Here is a 20,758-nt window from a genome sequence, read left to right on the forward strand (position 1 = left end):
GAGCGGTTATCGCGCGGTAAATGTGCTGGAAAGATCGCGCGACGACAAAATCGTCGATATGTCAGCCCCACGTAGAATGTTAATAAGACCACGCGAGTAGCCTCCTTGACAATACAATGTCCTCGACCGCACATTCCGGGTGTATCGTAAATCGCCGTTACTAACCGCGAAACACGTGCGGGTGGAACCGAACTTTCAATATATAATCCGAATAAATAGTGTATGATCGCAGACACAAAACATATACGGTATGAATATCACAAAAGTATATTTCTCGTTACAAATTGTTTAAAGGACGTCGAAACATACACACCACTCTTTCTTATAAAAATTCGATTAAATGCTATATTTTTAACAATTCTTTAATTTTCAATATAATTTTTCAAAGATTAAATTTCTATCGAAAATTGTTGTTTGAGATTAAATAAAAAGTAAAATTTCATTATTTATTTTCATCGCTAAAGTTTAATGTGCAAAAACTATACACGAAGAATATTATGATGACTTTACATAGAAATAAATAAGAATCTCGTATTACTTTGGTTAATGCAGCTGTAATGGAGAGAAAGTGTGTGATTTTTATCGTACTTATGTCGTACTTACAATCGCAAATTAGATAGCGGCTAGATGAAGGTTTTATATGCATCTTGTCGTGATTCCATGTTTCTTCGATATCTATTATTTGTAAAGTATAACCTAATTTCTAATAAAATGTTTAAAAGGTTGATATAAAAATTATATATATATAAATTATTTTACAAAAAAGTAGAATTTTATGTATATTATCATTTCTTTTCAAATAGTATTATATATTAATTGTTGAAAACATAAATTTAATGCATTCAATTGTTAAACAAGAAAGTAAAATGAAAAGATTTCTAGAGAATTAAAAAAAAAGATAAAAATTGTGAAACCTGCTATTTAAAAGATCTGTTCTGTACTGGATGGAATAAAAATAAACGCAAATAAAACATGAAGCAGTGCACCTTGCAAAGTAAAAGTCTGGAAAGTATTCTATTTATTCGAATTTTCAGGCATTTTTTAGATGTTTTAATCATCTTTTCTGATATTTAAGTTATAAATATTTTTAGCAATTTTCATAAATAACACAGTATGATTTGAGTGTCTGAATATTATTGACACATTTCAGAAACATTAAACATCAAAGCGAAACATATAGTTTCCATCGTTTTCGCATTCAAGGTGATAGCAATATAAGCCGGTGTATTAATAAGAGAAAATTTAACTTGAGAGCCATAAGATTGTGAGATAAAACCCAACTATCCGCCAAACTGCTCTTGTTTCATCTCAAATGTCATGTCGATAAAAAAGCAGGATATCTTCAGTCGCTTTGCAACCAGAATGACTTCAAAGTCGCGAAATCGGACGCATAAATACGGACGATTCAACAAGGTCAGTCTCGACATCGTCGCCGATTTGTATATGCATGTTTCTCTAATATTAGAAAATGTTCCTATGTGTATGTATCATAAAAAAAATAATCTAAATCTTCCACCATATGAGAATTCTAGATGACTTTACCGTTAATACACATACGCTTAATTTTGGGAGCATGGAATTGGTCAAACAAAAAATCATTATTTATGTATACTTATTACCGTAAGATTTCTATATAAGTAACTGTGGGTATGTGACGCACATTTTATTATATTACGATAAAAGAATAAATACGAAAACTATGATCCGCTTAATACTCGAAAATGACATCGGCTTTATCTTGATGACGTGCAAAATGATGTGAATCAAGCTAGATAATACGCGAAGGAACGCTAAACGCGATTATTTTTTATATATACATATATACTTAAAGATTATCAGCTCGTGCAATTAATTAAGTGGTAGGATTGACGAAAGAAAATTAATCAACTGTTTATTAATAATTAATTTAAAACTCAAGGACCAAAAAAATATTCTGCACGTTTTTATTTTGTAGCGTGTTAAATATTTCACGATAATAACGATTTAGTTGTCACACGGTATACGGCGTTCGACCTTCTGACATATAGCACCTTATTGTTTACATGCTGTAGCCTTTGCTGTCATTCGTGCGGCGAGACTCCAGCGAGTAATATATCTGCGAGAGTTGCTGCGTATCATCGTATATTACTTTCTTTGTAATGCGATTATTTTGTACAATTATTGTAAGTAGTTATTATTGTTACCTAATATAGCAATTATTATAATTATCAGTCCATGAAATTAATTATTACTTTTGCGATAAACGTATATAAGAGTATCGTGTGTCGGAAATTATTTGATCAAAGTAACAAAAAGGCGTATCGCATTATATGTATATTTATTGTTGATATATCGTTTATTAATTATGAATATATATATATATATATATTTCACGGGATTTATGATAATATGTCATGCTTGCTATATTAAATTTTAATTTCATAATTAAGATAGTTGTATCGTACAATATACGGTGTTTATCCTTATGACCCATTATTGTTTACATGCCGTAGAGTTAAAATGATTCATACGACGACATCCGAGCGAGTAGATAGCGTGTTTTTCGAAATGCGATCATTCCCTATTACTATTACAAGCGATTAACAGCCCGTGGAATTGCTACAGTGCATCGTAATTTTCGCATTTGTTCTACCACTGCCATATAATAAAATACGCATCGCAAGCAATTACTAAAAAGGCACAATCATCGTATTCTACTGATTAATGCAGTTATAATTAACTATGTTTTTGCGAGTGAGTGAAGAAACAATCAAAGATGAACTCAAGAAAAAGAGAAGGCGATGACAAAGCAACCATGGGGTGAACAATTTATAATTTATTTATTATATAATTTTTATTTATAAAATTAATAAATTTTTATATTAAAAGATGTTTCTTTTTCATAAATTACGCAATCTTTTTTATCAAATATCTGCTTGAGGACAAATTGAATTGTGGTTTATATATATAATTTAAATATATTTGTATTTTATAAATACACATAACGTTGAACTACTTTGCTCTTGTGTATATTGGTGAATATTATAAATTATTTTAAAGATTTTAATTTTAAATTATAATAATTTATCTTAACAATTAATTCAGAAATCACTCAATCGCCATAATCGTAATAACAAATGGTATTACTATTGAGGATTCGCATAATGATAAATTAATATATGCACATAAAAAATAATTTTAATAAAAACATAGATTTTCAACAAAATAAATGATAGAAAAAGATAGTTCGTGACTTCTTTATAAAATAATATTTAATGTATTACGGATAATTCTTATGAAATTCAGAGTTATGAGAACATAAAATACTAAATATTTTCTTATACTTTGTTCAAAAATATATATCTATAAAGACCAAAAAAAAAACAATCTAGCAGAGCGTGGTTTCGATCCACGGACCTCTGGGTTATGGGCCCAGCACGCTTCCACTGCGCCACTCTGCTTGTTGAATGCATCCCTACAACAGAGTAACTTAAGGTGCTTAATAAAGAACCTTGTATTTCTTTAAAAAAATCGATTACTTTCAAGGTCCCGATCGCGTTTATAGTATTATTGCATCCGACACGACAATTTTTTTTATTAAAATAATTGTTATTTACTTAAAAAAAAAATAGTGAATTGTAGATGAAAAAAAAAACTGCTTCCACTTATTTACCCCATGCAGGGGTGGCACTCATCAGCAGAGTGGCGCAGTGGAAGCGTGCTGGGCCCATAACCCAGAGGTCCGTGGATCGAAACCACGTTCTGCTAGATTATTTTTTTGCTTTGTCAAAATAATTGTGGAAAAATTTTGAGATATAGATCTGAGAAACACGTAAAATTAAATAATACGTAGCCTAATAAAGCTAATGTGGTTAAACTTAGAGAAAAATGTTTATAAATTATTACTAGCATATATTCAAAAGATTTTACAATATATTTAGAATATTAGGTTTTCTCTCTCTCTCTCTCTCTCTCTCTCTCTCTTTCATTTGTGAGTTTTATATTTACTTGATATCGAAATATTTTGTATCGCGTAAAATTGCTATCGCGAAATTTCGACGATTCATGGAAAAGGAATGACACGATACCTAATGTTCTAAAGTCCCGTAATCTTGATAGCGGTCGCATGATGCCGTGCACGCAACACGCACAAATGGCCAAGGATGCCCATATTCCTTCATCATTGTTGCTCTTCGTGAGGGAATCGAGACGACGCGAGAGTTCAGAGGTTCATCCGAGTTCACGGACGTAAATTCGGTATCGTAAAGCCCACCGCAAGCCCTGATCGGTATACCGTCTTTTCTTGCTTAAGATCGCCAATATAAGATTAATTTTATTTCTAACTTTAATTCAACTAAGTCCTCGCCTCTTCCTAAGGCTAGAATTAGCGGTATATAAGAGGAATCAAAGTCACAATTAGAGTTATCCAACATTGATGAAATTGACTGACAGCTGCTCACGTAACTGACATTTCTCTACTCTTATCTCATGATTGCTATTACTATATAAATGAATTTCTTAATTATGCTTTCCCTTTTTCTCTTCCCGTTAATTTTCGATTAACCGGTCGAATATACAGTACGATCAATTTAGTTGGCATTTTCGTGCATTTTATTCGCGAGCTCATTCAAATTTTATCACAGCTGATCACGTGCGACGTTTTCAATGCTCTTATATATGCAAAGGTATTTTTTGGTATGCGAATGACACGATGTTGTGTACAACAGCGCACGATGTCGCATAAATCATACGTAAATAGAAACGAAAAGAGACAAGATAGAAAGCGAATGGTCGACGTCGTGCATGCAACCATCATTGTAACACAATGGTGACGACTTATAAGGCGCGTGAATTCACGGCACTCATTCGCATCTAGTTTCCAAAGTGGAATATCAACGCAATCGAACGCGTACGCAACAGCATTTCCTTTAACATATGCGAATTTACTTCTATTACGCGTCTTTGTGGCAAGAAGGTTTGCGCCATCGCCAAGAACTTCCTTCGTCAATAAAACTATCCACCCACGTGTTATTCAAGGACTCCTCAATCGATTACATCTGATTCGAATATTAAATTGAGAGATGATATATTTAATTGCTGGATAAAGACACGTTCGATGTGAATAATAATAATGGAAATACTACCTGAATAATATATACTGTTTTAGTATTTATTATTATTATATTTGCTATCATAATTATTATAGAATTTTATGCTGCTACTACGTTGTAATAAAACATTATAATAGCATTACACAGCGCACGAGCAAAGAGAAATTTTAATTAAATATTTTTACAATATTTTAAATGCGCCAATTTTTTATTTTTTATGTTAAATTGATATCTCAGATCTCTTTGTGCTTCAAAAATATTTCCGCAATTTACAATTGAGTCTCTACAGCAACAGATTGCCCATCGATCGAAGCCGCTTTGCAAATACAAATAAACATCCCGTGTAATCCAGGTGCGTGCTTCCCTTTTAAGATCTGAGATCTTAAACTAGCTCTCCTACATACATGCCAACCATCATGACATGCAATTACCGCTACTATTAACGTTATCCAGAAAGCTTTCATGTCTACAAATTTTTAATCGTTCCGCATAAAAAGACAAATAAAAATAAAAATTATTGTAGCTATGAATTATAACAAAAAAGATTTATAACTTCTTTCAATAAAATAATCAATTACTGATTAAAAAAAAATTCTTTTACTTATATACGTCCCATTTAAAAATGCAATATGCTATCAATAAAAGCATGTTGAACCGACAAATTTTATAAATCAAAACCATGCTTTGCTAAATTTTTTACTCTGTAAAGATATATAGTTTTTAAAACTTGAGAATTCAAGGAATGCAAAATTTCCACTGTAACTTAGAAAAAATCATAAATACTTTGCAGAATTTAAAGCATAATTTTACAGAATCATGCCGCTTTAACGCGATCTATATGATTGAAAGATACATTATAAATGCGTCCCGTAAAACTGAAACTTTCCCGATAACTACCCGACACAATCTCAGTCTTTGTATCCTATAGATCTTTGTGAAATGTCGAATAAACACATAAAGCGTAACAAAGTAAAATGGTTATGGGGTGGAGGCTGCAACGGGCCGGTGACTCCCTCGATGCAGTTCCTGGTGACGTCTGACTAAGCGTTCTATTTTGACGCACTCTCGGAGGCCGCATGACTAATCCACCGCGCGCATACATCAACGCAGGTGGAACTCATCCGAGAATGTCGCGTTTCGAGATTTAGATTAGTAGGCGAGGGAGAAGTTGAGGCGCGTTATTACATGGCGCGTCGTGTTCGTATAAATTCCGTATACGATCATTACTTTATAATAACCCTACTGTCATTTCTACAGTCGTTTGTACTGTCGTTTCAAGCCTTCAGGTGCGAATGTATATAATGTGTGTATGTGTTCAATCAAGATTTGAAAACTTTGAAGAAAGGGAAATAAATTTTTCGATTAGCAATCGAGATTAAGGGCTCAGTCTACTAGCAGTATAAAAAAATTGCTGATTTTAAAAAATTTTTTGTAAAGAATATTAGAAATTGATTTTTTTGGCGTTTTACATGTTTTTATTGATATTTAAAGAGTACGTCAATATTTTTAAATCTTAAATATTTAGCTTTTTTTGTTCAATATGAGCCTTTGCGCGTAGCATGGTTCGATGGATATTTTTGAGGATATTTTTGAGATACTGAAGATACTGAGATACTAATTTCATTAAAAAGATTGATAAGTAACAAAGTAGTGTCATTTTAAAGTTAGATATTTCAATTTCGCCGAAATTTTTTTATTTCTTGAAAGTAAGAAAAATAATAAATATTAATTTTTTAAATTGTAATTAGCTTAACTTCTAAAAATATCTTATTGAATAAAACTAGACCGAGTTCTTTCATTTCAGACAATTACACGAGGAGCAGCATGTCACACCGTCGTTTTTGAACACGCTGCGTGCAGAGGCTCGTATTAAATAAAGAAAAAAAAACTAAATATCCAAGATTTAAAAATTCTGACATACTGTTCTGACACACATCAATAAAAATATATGTAAAACGCTAAAAAAGATCAATTTTTAATACCCTTGAAAAAAAAAATTCCTGAAAATCATCAATTTTTTATACTGCTAGAGTAGACTAAGTCCATTAATCGCAGAAGTCACTTCTTTCACGATTAATTTATAACATTGTTATATATTGATTGAAAGTCATCTGTAAATTTCTTAAAAAATATGTTGCATTAAATACTATGACGGTGAAATAACATTTATATATTATTTAACATTCTTTCTTTTCTCTTTTCATCAGATTTATCTATCTTTATTTAATATCTAAAGCGTATATCTCAGAAATATTTTTTTATTACATTCTAAAAAAATAAATAAAAAAATCGATACATATAAATCATGCGCGTAGTTTCTTGCGCCGAGGATCTGTTTCGAGTCGAGATAACACAAAGTGCTATTATATTAATCGATACGTGATAAGCAATGCAATAAATGTTTCAGGAATAAGGATCAATAACGATCAAACTAATCGTAACTCGTCGAGATATTTTTCGACACTTTCTACCATAGATTTTTTAACGAAAAAAATAAGGTAAAGTCATCTTTTCTACCATGACTATTCCGTGAATAAGCAGATTTTGTGATGCTTGCCGAGAACCGGGAATGTATTTACAGTATCACTTTCGTCGAACAACACGCGACGAGAATAGGAATGAACCGATGGTACGGAAGTCGATGAAGATCACTTTCGTTGACTTTCTTCTTTCCGATCGAAATTTTTCGCGGTCTGGCGAACACGCGGATCGTTCCCTAAACGCGAATCGATAGAAAGTTCAGTTTCGAAAACACGAGTTATGCGAATTGCTATGCGGATGGCGTAAAGCCTGTCCGGGAGGGGGCAACTCGTAATAGTCTCTTTTTTTTACCCGAAATTAAAATGCGAGGTGCAACGAGCACAAATGCTCGGAATGTCAAATATATTTGATACGTATCGAACGAGAGGCCTGCGATGGGCTAGTAGTCGGTCGGTATAAGCGTAATTCAATGAAGAGAAACGTGGAGACGAAAAATTACCAGAATATGATTCAGCAGATTAAAATAAAATGTTTCTTCATCGTGGGATGTTAAATATAACCGCTACATCATTCTCTACCATACCAGTGAGTAATAGCCAAAATATGCATTAAATGCTTATCATATCACATATCGCTAATTTAATCAGTTTAACAATAGACCTTTAAAACTCTCGTCGATATCTGTGACTGTTATCATAAATCGTTCTATGCAATTTAAGGCCTCTATAAAAGAAATAATGTTTGTTCAGATTTTATCTCCATTAGCATTGTCTAACCAATTTGTTGTTCAAAATTTTCGCTATGTCGAGAAGAATTTTTTAACCGCAATAATAAATAACATTCTTTTTTAATATATAAAAAGAATTGTGTACTTTGAAATTAAATAGAGATAATTCTCTAAACATGAACAATTGAATAATAAAAAAATTTACTTTATCAGTGTTTATAAGATAATAAATATCTTATCCGATATAGCAAGGGATAATTTGTACTATTGCTTTCCTTCTAGTACAAGAGACTAAGAATCGTTGCCATTCAGATTTTGAAGCAACGTTTGAATATTATTCCATTTTAAAAATATATTTAAAATACAGACTCACCCCTTAATTGCTTGATCTCGAATTTTTGTCAATTCTCTGCGCAGTCATGTTTTCCGTTCATTCGAAGGCGACAAAACAAACCTTGCTCTCGGCATTTCTCATTTCCAGTCTGGAGGGAAGAGAGAAACGTGCGTGTCGCGCATTTAGGAAAGGAACAAGAGCCGGGATCTGAAACAAAAGATTCGGATGATGCGAAGGAAGAGAACGAGAAAGGAGAAAAGAGAGAGAGAAAGAGAAAGAGAAAATGCGGCAACTATCTTCCTGGTCATAATTTAAGGAGGAACTAGACGGATCGACTACGTCAAAAGTTAATAAATCTAATATATTTCGAGATATTCATGAATTTGACATTGCACGTGTGTGCATACAATGTACACAAAGCACTTTTAGCCTTTTAAAATATAAAATTAATAATTAATTTGTGAGTTAAAGTAAAAATTTGCCCCATCGAATATAATTTAATCTCAAAATCGTAAATATTATCTTTTATATCAAACTATTAACTTTTTTATACTGACTGTATCACCGTTTTAATTGTATGATATAAAAATTTATAAAAATAAAAATTTTGATTTAGCACCATCGCGACAATGGATGGATGTATTTATTAACCAATTAATATCTTATATCGTACTCGAGTGTAATACGAGATTATCCTCTCTGTGATTTCGCCCTCCATCCCTTGCTCCATCTTCGCGTACCTATATATACATAAATAAAGGTATCATACCGTATATTTTTGCGCGCTGGCTACCGGGTCTTCGACAAAGGCTCGAGATTCTCGTGCCACAAAGATTACGATTCGCTTCTGCTTTTCTTCGCTCATCAATAATGACGCCGTCCACCGTTCGTCCACAGCTTCATTTAACGTCAAGAACAGAGAGTGACGAATTGTTGCAGCGTTAACGAGCGAGGTCGAGAATGACGGAGGTATGTAACAGCCGTATACAGGGTGTTTCAGGAAGAATAGTAACTATTTTGGGAGATTGTAATATCGATTATTCTCAGTAAAAAAGAGTTCATACAAAAAAAAAGTGTCCAATTTTCAATGGATGCAGAGATACAGCCGTTCGAAACGGTGTGCCGTATATAAAGCCATTATATATATGAGAGGTATTAAAAAACACGTACCTTTATCACAAGAGTTGCCAAGTACATTGAGGTTGGTGATGAGATTTTCGAACAATTAGTATGAACTGTAAATTGTTTGTAAATTATTTGCGTGTGTTTTGTATCATTCAATTTAGTCAATAAATACAAATAATAAGTCATTTATCGTTCTTAAATACCTCTTACGATGGCTTCGTCGCGCCAGTTTCGAACGATTGTGTCTCCGCATCCATTGATAATTGGACATATATCTTGCAGAATAATCGAGATACTACACAATCTCGTAAAATATTTACTATTTCCCCTGAAACACTCTGTACAAAAGAAACGTCTCTTCTCTCTTTTCACGTTCGGCCTCGACCCGCGCGCAAAAGTTCGTCGAGGTTGCGGCGAGTCGACCCGAGTCGATCCGAGGGCGACCGACGCGACCCGAGCGGCGAGCGAACACGAATCTAGCCGAGTCGCGACGGAAACGACCGACGACGCGGTCGCGTATCAAACAACCCTGCCTGCCCGGTCAGTTCCTTTCGGTAAACCGGCCCGATCGGTTGTTCTTGTCGTCCCTCTCTCCCTTTCTCTGTCTGTCTCTCTCCTCTCTTTTCTCTCTCTCTCTCGCGCGCGCGAGCATGCCTCGGATTTCACGACTAACGCCAACGTTCGAGCGATAGCAGTGAGATAATCCTCCTCGTTGAGAGTGGCGAGATCGTACGCCTCGTGTACCGCGATTCAAGTGCGATCGATAAGTTGGTTTTGACAAGCGCACGGACAAGCTTCGGGTGAACCAGCAGCCACCCGCCATAGCTCTCCTTCCAGCCCCCCCCCCCTGCCCGCCCCGCGGCATCTCTCTCGCGTGAAGGAGGATCGGTGTCTCTCCTGTCTGTGGATATTACTCGAAGGAAAACCACAGGGAAGCTCTCTCGCAAGGTAAGAGACGCCGAGATAAGATGGACGCGTATTGTGGAATTCTCGCACGCGAGAATTTAGAAAGGCGTACGATAACGAGCGTTTCTGCGCCCCGGGAAAGAGATCGTAAAACGCGAGAGATCGCAATTCCTTGACTTAGCGCTACCGCTACATCTCCGTCTGACCCAAATCCACTTTTAATTCGCGACGCGTCGTCGCGTAAATTCTACGTGTATACTAACGTATACCTGTTTCCGCAATCGAATAACACGATTCTGCGAAATATAACGTAACGAAATAATATTTATTTTATTTTTTTTTTTTTAATAAGGATATAGCCGCGTTAAACGACCGGATCGCGTAAGATTCAAAGTTGTAATAAAAGATGTCGTAAATATTTAATTGCAAACAGTTTCGAGTCGCTTGTTGTTTGAAAAGAGCACAGGTAGATTTTATAGCTAACTGAGATTGCGTAATTGATATCGCGACGTCATGAACGCGAGGCATCTTAATAAACGCAACCATAATTCCTCGAAAATTTTTCAAGAGAAAATGATGCGGTGTAGATAATGATTAACTTAAAGAGAGATTGTTTTCTTTTTTGTGTGTTTTTCGATGAATTATATAAATGCGTGCGAATAGAAATTGAGAAACAATACACTCACAATTTTGAGCCTCGATTTAATGAAATCATTTTTATTGTTAGTTGCGTCAACTCAATTCTAATTAAGTTAAGCAAGCCTTTGCGATTCTTCTTTAAATTGTTATTATATAGAAAAATTCGTAGACAGAGAGAGAAAATTTGCTCGTAATTGAAGTCTTGATAAACAACACGTTGACGTAAACAACGCTATATAACGTTGATATAAACAACTCGTAGACGCTTGATCCTTGCTTGTAAGAGTGTCTTTGTCAATTCGATCGACGATTGGATTATTAGTCTAAAAATGAGCGTAGACGTTATTACGCATTTAATAATTAGCGATGCAAATTGAACGGATGGTCTCTTTCCACGGGGCTTTCGTTGCGTGATGTGCGAACATGTTTCCATTAACACAACCAATGCTGTTTCGCGTGTTATTTTGGCATGTTATATAATAGACGCCATTAAATCGGAGTTGATTTATAACGTCGCGCGTTTGCGAAATATATAAATCCGCAAACAGCGATACACGAAACAACTCGGTCTTTTATGTTTCTTATCACGAAAAGTTTCACGCTTACAGAGAATCCATATGCTAATCAAATCTCTTTAGAATTATATACGCACATTTTCTAAAAATGTAATATTCAAGTTGCATGCGAAAGATATCTAAATAACTTTGTAATTTTTCGGATATATTTCCGACATGTTTTATTATTAGATTTTTGTGTTATTTGATCGAAACTGCTAATAATTTGATTTGATTTGATTGACGCGTTAAAATTTTGTCCACGTGAATAAGAATAAACATTATTAATAATTAAAAAATAATTATAAGTAAAATCATTAAATTATTTTTTCTTTATAATTATTCACGTTTGGATACATTTGATTTAAAAGCTTTTTTTTTTTTTTAATACGAGGGTTTAGATGCTAATCTAGCGTTATTCATCATTTTCTCGCCGTGATAGAAAGAAACAGCCTACGGTGTTGACGACCCACGCGTCTATCGTCGGGTTAATACTACGATGATGAATATCACGCGGTATTTCTACGTAGAATCGCACTTTAAAAAAAGTTTGAGATCTTATCGCTACATTTGACTTATGACACAAATACCAATAAAATTCGCTTGGCATTAACAATATTATCTCTTTTGCAATTTATTCGAGATTTGTGAGCAATTTTTGGATCGCAAGTATACTCTTTCATGCAGGGCCCAACAGTATATTGTGACGCGGAACTTATCGATCAGCCGGTGAAAGTGACGTTATTTGATACAAATTTAGAAAGCCGCGTGCCATCCGCGACTCGATGCACAAATAAATTGTGCTTCCCCGTAGTTTTATACATTCAAATTTACAAGTTTCGATTGTTATCTATTTTTGCAATTTTCAACGTTATGTTTTAATAATTAGCTGAATATTAGAATTTATATATATCAATTAATTATTACAACACAAAATAAAGAATCGAAAAAAAAGTAAATAACAACGTATCGAAGCTTTATAAAATTTTAAAACCTATAAATATATATATATATATCAAATTTTTATGCGCGCTATGTGTGTATAATATACGATTTTATAACCTATAAAATCCGCTTGATAAAAATTTTGTAGTCGCCTCGCGACGCTATTTGACGCTATTTGACTGCATCGTTAAGGACGAATCATACGTTTTTATCGAACGACGTAATCGACGTGATTTTGCTCTACATGCGGAACACAGGTGGAGGAAACGCGTCGCTTCCCGTTCTTTTTTTATAACTCGATAGCGGAAACGCTAACAATCGTAATGCGCGAACAGGTAGACGGGAGGATGACCGGTCGGTAGAAATCGATGATTCGTTTTAACCGCTTATTTGTCCGCTTTAATAGTAACGAAGGAAGTCGGCTGTCGCGCTTTCACGATTATTATACTTTCCTCAGGCTCGATAATCCTTCAATGCGCTTCGATACCTTTTTATCTATAATATCATTTAAATAGATCGCGAGAGAGAAAAGAGAGAGAGAGGTCGATGTACGAGGATGACCGCGAGGGGATGTTCGCGAAATATTAAAAAGGCAATTAATTAAAACGGACGGGAGGGAGAGTGACTTGTCGGTTCCTGGCCGGCAAAAGCGCTAATAGACTTAATGCACTTGGCAATTATTTCTTCTTACCGCGATCTCTTAGCGACGCAGCCGTACATCCGCACGATTATGGTTACAATGTAAAGAGTCGGTCGTTGCGTTCAAATATCAAAATAATTCAACATTTTTTTTTTTTTTAATGCGAATTAATGAGATAAAGGACACTTACGAACATAATTATCTCGATAATATCATTAGCGAGCCGGGAAAGACTCACGAGCGAGACATCGAAAATATCGCGGAATGTCTAAATATAGTTGATTCGAACGTGTATAGATTAAATCGACGTCGACCGACATATTAAATTATACCGTCGCAGTAATTACACTCGATCGCATCTGCATTCGCCATTTTCTCCCGGTTTAGAAAACCGGTTCATCGTCGCCCAAGTAACCGCCACGTATATACATACAGGCCATGCGGTAAGCGCGAGTTCGCGTTCGTCTATTTTCCTGTTACCGCTGTAAGCCCGATTCGGGCTGTCTCCGACGACAGGCGACATGCGCTACGAAAGATGATGAAAAAGTTAGTGTGTACGCATCGCGACTAACTTTCTCCGTCAAGTTAATTTCCATCTAGTACACCTGCGCGTATTGTGTATTAATTCTTGGATAATGACACGCGAGTCCCAGACATCTTGCGATTATTAAAGAAACTGCGGAGCATTTTTCCTCGAGAATTCTTTTTACATCTCTCATAATATATTATATGACGTACATATGTATGCGTGATATTTCTATCGTATTTCTATTATAATAAGATAATATCATTGGTGATGTTGCGACCTTCTCAATTGACTCCTCTGTCAGTCTAACTTTACTCGCCTACTCTAAAAAGATTTTCCGCAACTTCAGTAGAGCGATACGCTAACTTTATAACAATAACTTTGATAACAAATTAAAGGAGCTAAGATTTTTTACAAATATTTCCTTTGCAATCGTCAGACAGAGATATTTGTTAGAGCGAGTAATTTATAACTCTTGGGTATAAATTAGTCTTAGGTCTTTATACTATGCAATATACGGAATTGAATGAAAATAATGTTCATTCTGGTCACGCGTGATTTATACAGAATTTCACTCTTTCTTACAATATACATATCTATATATATATATATATATATATCTCTAACGTATCATTACCTCGCGAGTTTCTTTCGTGGATCACGCAAGTCTAATCATCACATTGATAAATTGTGGATCTTGGCGGAATGAAAGAGTGAAATCACCTTTCGCATCATGTCCATCTTCATTAGGAAACCGTACGATTATTCGTTTATCTCTGTAAACCAACGGTTTTTGAAGGTTAACTTGAGTCGTGCACAATTATCGCAATTAGGACATTTCGCACGAAGTCGCGCATTAAAATTATTTTTGAGGTAACGCGTACAAACAATAAGCCAAGATAAGCTTGAGAATTCTTAATCCAAAGTGAATATCGTATACGCGGCTTTGCGATGTTGCTTCAAACGAGCTTTCCCCTCGTTTTTGTGAAAATGACCCCCTTCTCACAGGTGACTATTTACTCGACTGCCATTGAGGAAATCCCCTCAATGAGGTAAAAAGAAACGTTCGCACGCAGTCTGTCTCTCTTTTCGCAGCGTTTTCTCTCTTTTTCTGACCTCTATCTCTAACATGGGAACTCGGCTTCAAGTATATAACAAAATTGATGATTTCTCTGAATAGAATAACGTTAGTGACATATACCCTCAATATTTTAAATCTGATAATTTTTTTTCAATCTCCTTATTATACATATACTAAAGACTGCGTAATAAAAAAAAGAATAAAATAAAAGATCTACATATTAGTTTTCACTTTTAACTCTCTCTTCTCGTTCGTGTATCCATAATATTAAGAGGATAATTTTTTGCGTATCTATTAAACGCACAGGAAGCAGGAAACCCTTCGACATTTAGATCGGCTAATACGCGTGTCTGCATATAGACATGATTAAATCTGTTGTTCGTACTAATTTCATGCGCATTTATATGTATAGAAAACGGAGTTAAACCGAGATAACATTCACAAGTTACATTTGTGTGATGCGCGCGCGAACACATCCTATTCAAATATATGGCTTCTCAACTTACTCTGTCACGCGAAGCTCTTTGTTTGGCTACGAAATAAGATCTGGGAAAACCTAGTATTTTCTCTCTATTCCTCCCCTCTCTCTCTCTCTCTCTCTCTTTCTCTCTTCCTTTGATATCAAAGAGTATATTACAATCTTTGAATTTTTCAACAACTTATATCCGACTAAAAATCACAATTTCGTTTCGTATCTTTACAATGTGAGAATTACCTCGTGTTATGCAAATAACTCTGGCAACACGAAAACAGAGTTCTAAAGATGTCGCAATCTTTCAAGCGTCTTTTATAGACTCGTCTCGTGAGTAGATAGATATAGAAATTGCACTTCTTCAAGACGACGAGAATAATTCATTTGAATTAAACGATATAAGAATAAGTGCACGCGTGTAACTGTTATCGACAGTTACGTATCATTGTGACATATTGTCATAGGTGGATTAAACAAGCGATTATCTGCGGCGCCGTTGATTAATTTGCATTTGACTGTACGCATGGAAAACATATGACAGTTATTATGTAGTTCGTTTCATATCTTTACATTCCGGTTCATGTACGATAAAAGTTAGTTGATAAAAACAAGTTGAGTAGGTGCGACACCTGTTACATGTAGATACGATAATTATAGTCATCGGCCTTTCGCCTGCTATTACGCACGTAGGAATCCGGGTACTCCGAGAATGCAGAGAAAGAAAGAGACAGACAGAACTGCTGAACGACAGCTGTGAACGTGTCTCGCCCGTTTTATTGACAATGTTCTAAAGTGACATCGATACCTTCCTCATGTTGCATTTCCAACATGGGAAGTGTTAACCTTTAAAAAGTCAAGAAGTTCTTTAACTTATCATCAATCACAATTTAATTATCTCTTGGCTTTTGCTTCCAGAAAAAAAGTATAGAGATACTTACTAATTTAACATTGAGAAAAACTAGCTTTAGAAGATTGATTTGTAATTTCTTACGTATGAAGGGAAAGAATTGCTCGGCAATTAGTTAATAAAATAATTGGATTTTCTTACAATAATATTAATTATGGATTCGCAAAAATATAATAGTGTTAATGTATCACACGATTTTCTTCTATATTCCAACTATTTATACGATGTACGCTGCGTGTGTGCATTGTGCCTTGTCAGAGTTTAAAATAGCGGTTCTCAAGCTGTGATTCTCGTAGAATCATAGAACTTTGTGAGACTTTAGCGGTTGAAACGAGAAGACGTTATTGACCGGAATAAATCACGTTAAAAAGATAAGCTTACTCTCTAAACCGCATATAACCGTCAGGAGAAATGTATACAATCATGAACGTATTTTACGTGAAGAGAATTCTGCAATTAATAAAAAAAAATATAAGAAATTGTGCCTTAAAAAATAACAAAATAAAACGGAATGGAATATTTCGACGATGTAATATTTTACGAAATCTCTTTGCTTTCTCTCTCTCTCTCTCTCTCTCTCTCTCTCTCTCTTTTGTGTGATGCGCGCGCGAACACATCCTATTCAAATATATGGCTTCTCAACTTACTCTGTCACGCGAAGCTCTTTGTTTGGCTACGAAATAAGATCTGGGAAAACCTAGTATTTTCTCTCTTCCTCCCCTCTCTCTCTCTCTCTCTCTCTCTTTCTCTCTTCCTTTGATATCAAAGAGTATATTACAATCTTTGAATTTTTCAACAACTTATATCCGACTAAAAATCACAATTTCGTTTCGTATCTTTACAATGTGAGAATTACCTCGTGTTATGCAAATAACTCTGGCAACACGAAAACAGAGTTCTAAAGATGTCGCAATCTTTCAAGCGTCTTTTATAGACTCGTCTCGTGAGTAGATAGATATAGAAATTGCACTTCTTCAAGACGACGAGAATAATTCATTTGAATTAAACGATATAAGAATAAGTGCACGCGTGTAACTGTTATCGACAGTTACGTATCATTGTGACATATTGTCATAGGTGGATTAAACAAGCGATTATCTGCGGCGCCGTTGATTAATTTGCATTTGACTGTACGCATGGAAAACATATGACAGTTATTATGTAGTTCGTTTCATATCTTTACATTCCGGTCATGTACGATAAAAGTTAGTTGATAAAAACAAGTTGAGTAGGTGCGACACCTGTTACATGTAGATACGATAATTATAGTCATCGGCCTTTCGCCTGCTATTACGCACGTAGGAATCCGGGTACTCCGAGAATGCAGAGAAAGAAAGAGACAGACAGAACTGCTGAACGACAGCTGTGAACGTGTCTCGCCCGTTTTATTGACAATGTTCTAAAGTGACATCGATACCTTCCTCATGTTGCATTTCCAACATGGGAAGTGTTAACCTTTAAAAAGTCAAGAAGTTCTTTAACTTATCATCAATCACAATTTAATTATCTCTTGGCTTTTGCTTCCAGAAAAAAAGTATAGAGATACTTACTAATTTAACATTGAGAAAAACTAGCTTTAGAAGATTGATTTGTAATTTCTTACGTATGAAGGGAAAGAATTGCTCGGCAATTAGTTAATAAAATAATTGGATTTTCTTACAATAATATTAATTATGGATTCGCAAAAATATAATAGTGTTAATGTATCACACGATTTTCTTCTATATTCCAACTATTTATACGATGTACGCTGCGTGTGTGCATTGTGCCTTGTCAGAGTTTAAAATAGCGGTTCTCAAGCTGTGATTCTCGTAGAATCATAGAACTTTGTGAGACTTTAGCGGTTGAAACGAGAAGACGTTATTGACCGGAATAAATCACGTTAAAAAGATAAGCTTACTCTCTAAACCGCATATAACCGTCAGGAGAAATGTATACAATCATGAACGTATTTTACGTGAAGAGAATTCTGCAATTAATAAAAAAAAATATAAGAAATTGTGCCTTAAAAAATAACAAAATAAAACGGAATGGAATATTTCGACGATGTAATATTTTACGAAATCTCTTTGCTTTCTCTCTCTCTCTCTCTCTCTCTCTCTCTCTCTCTCTCTCTCTCTCTCTCTCTTTCTTCTGTTTGTACTTTTATTAAATTTATGAATTCCGCTTCTGAAATTGACCGGACAGGGATCTCCCAGGTATTTCTAACGGACGATAATTTTTCAGAGAAATGTACGCAAACTGCTCGATAATATGTCCGCAATCGCGCGACATGTCTGGTTTACGAGAAACCTATTTCCCTCTTCTATTTTCTCTCTCTCTCTCTCTTTCTTTTTCTTACGCCACTAAATATCAACGTGCATAAATCAAACCGCGCGACCGCGTATCACCTGGCGTGACACTAGTAGATTGAACCACATTCCGGCGTGCATCGGATGCACTTAGGTGGACCCGAGCTAACCTTTGTCTCAGAAAAATAAATACCATGACGCCGCGGACAGAGGGAAGTAAGGAAAGAGAGAGAGAGAGAGGAAGAAAAAAGACAGTGCAACGGAATACTTGGACGGCTAAGTCGTAATTTAAATTTAATCTACCGGCGATTAAAGTCTCATTAGGCGATCGGATCAACGATTGGGTACTCGCCAACTGCTCGCTCGATTTAAACGCGTAATGCTTTGCCACCGTGCAATCTACGCGGATCGCGTTTCTACCGTGCCGGAGAGAGGGCGAATAGTCGATTCTTATTAAAATACCGAGATACGACGGATCCTTTTGCACAATCTACTCGCGTTGGATCGCTCCGGTAGAAAGATATATATTTTAACGGCGCCTGTGTTCTTACAATCCGAGACACGTTAACAAATTATCCAGATAATTTCATCTTTTATGAATGCGCAAAGCATATTTGGTGTATATCCTTTACATATACCGCTCTGTCTATATATTTTTTTTTCTTTAATTTAAATATATTTTATATATCTCATTGTCAGAGAAAGAGAGAGAGAGAGAGAGACAAAAAAATTTCTTAAAATAATATTATATTTATAGATAATTAAAAATATTGTTCAAGGAGGAAAAAAGCAGCGTTTTCTGGTATTTTTATTTTTAGCAGTCACAATCTTTTTTTATGGAATTTTTGATAATAGCGTGTAAGCCGTTAAATATTGTGTTGCTTTAGAGAAAAAGAGCTCTATATATGGGTATTCACGGTACTCTTGAGTCTTTAGAAGTTGGGCAGGGCCGCACAATGCGACCCGAGGAAGATTAAATCTTTTGGCAGCTGACAGTGGGCTTTGTGCTTATTTCCGACCGACCTGCTTTAGCTCTTCGAACGCGTCGTCGTCGCCCCCCGTCTCTCGCAATCTCTCGAGCCTCGTATTTTCGCTCGTTCGAAGTCGCGAGAGACGTTCGAGCCTGTGAACCCTTACCGTCCATTCAAAATGCATTTGTGAGAATAACACGCGGTCTGAAAATAGTGAGTTAGGTAAATAATGCAGAAAGAAAACCGCAAGTCTTTACTGCATAGTCATTCTGTTGTCAACATTATTTTATAAAGCGCGCATCTTTCTTTCTTTACTAAAATATATATATATATATATTTTTTTTTTTTTTAATTTAAGTCAACTTTTGAAAATTGGAAAACACACGTCTGCAAGTTTAATTACAAGAGTTTCAAAGCTGCATTTATATAGATTTTTGTTATATGGCCTCAGTTTTTTAAAATAACAAAATAAGAAATGTTTGGCTTCATTTTTATATTAGAATCGAATGTATAAATTAATTTGTTACAAATATTATAAAAATAAAACAGACTAGTAGATTTAGGGCACATCTAAGGTTAGATGAAGGAAAGATCTCAACACATTACAACGCATCGTGTGTCGTGTCGCGGCATTCCAGTGCGTCCTTCACCTCAGAGGGAGAGGAGCAGTCGCGTTTTATTTTCATGCTTTCGGTTGGCGCGCAATTGCATAACGGTCACGCACATACACACGCATGGACGACGAAACGCAAAGAGAAGGAGAGAGAGGGAAAACAGCCACGTGTAGGATCGCTGATGCACGCGTACGTGCGTGCATGAGTGTTACTATACTACCGTTGCGTTGCATAAAAATACGCTCGCCTGGACGCTTTGCAACAGTGTATAACAAACTAGCTATAATTCGCCAAAGTGTACCAACGGCGTTTCAGATAGGCGAGCACTTAGCGTCGACATTCGCGGCCGCTTATTTATGCGATTTTACGGCTTCGGCGCCCGAAACGTCGGTGCTGTGCGCGAATAACGGTATCTCGTAAAATTATTTTACAACGTAAGATAGCACACGGGAGAG

The 20,758-nt window shown here is 35.4% G+C and overlaps 3 long non-coding RNA genes and 2 other non-coding genes across 5 annotated transcripts in view; 3 read left to right on the top strand and 2 right to left on the bottom strand.

Moving 5' to 3' along the window:
• The window catches only part of LOC115233712, a 37,031-nt gene extending 26,917 nt beyond the window's left edge, over positions 1 to 10,114 (bottom strand). The window contains exons 1-4 of the long non-coding RNA XR_003883827.1: positions 9,961 to 10,114; positions 9,803 to 9,867; positions 9,402 to 9,644; positions 8,672 to 8,839 (exon numbers count right to left, since the gene is read on the bottom strand). This is a non-coding gene — a long non-coding RNA (uncharacterized LOC115233712). The remainder of the gene's footprint in view (positions 1 to 8,671; positions 8,840 to 9,401; positions 9,645 to 9,802; positions 9,868 to 9,960) is intronic.
• Positions 2,079 to 5,560, top strand: LOC115233711. The gene is made up of 3 exons (XR_003883826.1): positions 2,079 to 2,162; positions 2,493 to 2,799; positions 4,099 to 5,560. It is a non-coding gene; the product is annotated as an uncharacterized LOC115233711 (long non-coding RNA).
• Trnam-cau lies at positions 3,369 to 3,440 on the bottom strand. The gene has a single exon. It is a non-coding gene; the product is annotated as a tRNA-Met (tRNA).
• Trnam-cau lies at positions 3,676 to 3,747 on the top strand. Its single transcript has one exon. It is a non-coding gene; the product is annotated as a tRNA-Met (tRNA).
• Positions 6,242 to 8,087, top strand: LOC115233714. Its single transcript, XR_003883828.1, has 2 exons — positions 6,242 to 6,376; positions 7,498 to 8,087. It is a non-coding gene; the product is annotated as an uncharacterized LOC115233714 (long non-coding RNA).
• Positions 10,115 to 20,758: the final 10,644 nt, after the last annotated feature.

This window comes from Formica exsecta, unplaced genomic scaffold, assembly GCF_003651465.1.
Source record: "Formica exsecta isolate Colony F162 unplaced genomic scaffold, ASM365146v1 scaffold182, whole genome shotgun sequence".
Classification (NCBI taxonomy): domain Eukaryota; kingdom Metazoa; phylum Arthropoda; class Insecta; order Hymenoptera; family Formicidae; genus Formica; species Formica exsecta.